Source organism: Babylonia areolata, chromosome 2 (genome assembly GCF_041734735.1).
Source record: "Babylonia areolata isolate BAREFJ2019XMU chromosome 2, ASM4173473v1, whole genome shotgun sequence".
Classification (NCBI taxonomy): domain Eukaryota; kingdom Metazoa; phylum Mollusca; class Gastropoda; order Neogastropoda; family Buccinidae; genus Babylonia; species Babylonia areolata.
The window spans coordinates 1516195-1518516 of record NC_134877.1 but is presented as its reverse complement, the minus strand read 5'-3'; the positions used below and the strand labels follow the sequence as shown (position 1 = coordinate 1518516).

The window sequence follows — 2322 nt, the reverse complement described above, 5'->3', positions numbered from 1 at the left end:
CTGTTGTCCCCTGAGGACGGTGTGCTTTGTCAGCTGTCAGGACTGCTGTTGTCCCCTGAAGACGGTGTGCTTTGTCAGCTGTCAGGACTGTTGTTGTCCCCTGAAGACGGTGTGCTTTGTCAGCTGTCAGGACTGCTGTTGTCCCCTCAGGACGGTGTGCTTTGTCAGCTGTCAGGACTGCTGTTGTCCCCTGAAGACGGTGTGCTTTGTCAGCTGTCAGGACTGCTGTTGTCCCCTGAAGACGTTGTGCTTTGTCAGCTGTCAGGACTGCTGTTGTCCCCTGAAGACGTTGTGCTTTGTCAGCTGTCAGGACTGCTGTTGTCCCCTGAAGACGGTGTGCTTTGTCAGCTGTCAGGACTGCTGTTGTCCCCTCAGGACGGTGTGCTTTGTCAGCTGTCAGGACTGCTGTTGTCCCCTGAAGACGGTGTGCTTTGTCAGCTGTCAGGACTGCTGTTGTCCCCTGAAGACGTTGTGCTTTGTCAGCTGTCAGGACTGCTGTTGTCCCCTGAAGACGGTGTGCTTTGTCAGCTGTCAGGACTGCTGTTGTCCCCTGAAGACGTTGTGCTTTGTCAGCTGTCAGGACTGCTGTTGTCCCCTGAAGACGTTGTGCTTTGTCAGCTGTCAGGACTGCTGTTGTCCCCTGAAGACGGTGTGCTTTGTCAGCTGTCAGGACTGCTGTTGTCCCCTCAGGACGGTGTGCTTTGTCAGCTGTCAGGACTGCTGTTGTCCCCTGAAGACGGTGTGCTTTGTCAGCTGTCAGGACTGCTGTTGTCCCCTGAAGACGTTGTGCTTTGTCAGCTGTCAGGACTGCTGTTGTCCCCTGAAGACGGTGTGCTTTGTCAGCTGTCAGGACTGCTGTTGTCCCCTGAAGACGGTGTGCTTTGTCAGCTGTCAGGACTGCTGTTGTCCCCTGAAGACGTTGTGCTTTGTCAGCTGTCAGGACTGCTGTTGTCCCCTGAAGACGTTGTGCTTTGTCAGCTGTCAGGACTGCTGTTGTCCCCTGAAGACGGTGTGCTTTGTCAGCTGTCAGGACTGCTGTTGTCCCCTGAAGACGGTGTGCTTTGTCAGCTGTCAGGACTATTGTTGTCCCCTGAAGACAGTGTGCTTTGTCAGCTGTCAGGGCTGCTGTTGTCCCCTGAAGACGGTGTGCTTTGTCAGCTGTCAGGACTGTTGTTGTCCCCTGAGGACGGTGTGCTTTGTCAGCTGTCAGGGCTGCTGTTGTCCCCTGAAGACGGTGTGCTTTGTCAGCTGTCAGGACTGCTGTTCTTCCCTGAAGACGGTGTGCTTTGTCAGCTGTCAGGACTGCTGTTGTCCCCTGAAGACGTTGTGCTTTGTCAGCTGTCAGGACTGCTGTTGTCCCCTGAAGACGTTGTGCTTTGTCAGCTGTCAGGACTGTTGTTGTCCCCTGAGGACGGTGTGCTTTGTCAGCTGTCAGGGCTGCTGTTGTCCCCTGAAGACGGTGTGCTTTGTCAGCTGTCAGGACTGCTGTTGTCCCCTCAGGACGGTGTGCTTTGTCAGCTGTCAGGACTGCTGTTGTCCCCTGAAGACGTTGTGCTTTGTCAGCTGTCAGGACTGCTGTTGTCCCCTGAAGACGTTGTGCTTTGTCAGCTGTCAGGACTGCTGTTGTCCCCTGAAGACGTTGTGCTTTGTCAGCTGTCAGGACTGTTGTTGTCCCCTGAGGACGGTGTGCTTTGTCAGCTGTCAGGGCTGCTGTTGTCCCCTGAAGACGGTGTGCTTTGTCAGCTGTCAGGACTGCTGTTCTTCCCTGAAGACGGTGTGCTTTGTCAGCTGTCAGGACTGCTGTTGTCCCCTGAAGACGTTGTGCTTTGTCAGCTGTCAGGACTGCTGTTGTCCCCTGAAGACGGTGTGCTTTGTCAGCTGTCAGGACTGCTGTTGTCCCCTGAGGACGGTGTGCTATGTCAGCTGTCAGGACTGCTGTTGTCCCCTGAGGACGGTGTGCTATGTCAGCTGTCAGGACTGCTGTTGTCCCCTGAAGACGGTGTGCTTTGTCAGCTGTCAGGACTGTTGTTGTCCCCTGAGGACGGTGTGCTTTGTCAGCTGTCAGGACTATTGTTGTCCCCTGAAGACGTTGTGCTTTGCCAGCTGTCAGGACTGCTGTTGTCCCCTGAAGACGGTGTGCTTTGTCAGCTGTCAGGACTGCTGTTGTCCCCTGAAGACGGTGTGCTTTGTCAGCTGTCAGGACTGTTGTTGTCCCCTGAAGACGGTGTGCTTTGTCAGCTGTCAGGACTATTGTTGTCCCCTGAAGACGGTGTGCTTTGTCAGCTGTCAGGACTGCTGTTGTCCCCTGAGGACGGTGTGCTT

The 2322-nt window shown here is 55.0% G+C and overlaps 1 pseudogene; it reads right to left on the bottom strand.

Moving 5' to 3' along the window:
- Positions 1-929: 929 nt before the first annotated feature.
- Positions 930-1913, bottom strand: LOC143295941 (uncharacterized; annotated as a pseudogene).
- Between the last annotated feature and the right edge of the window lie 409 nt (positions 1914-2322).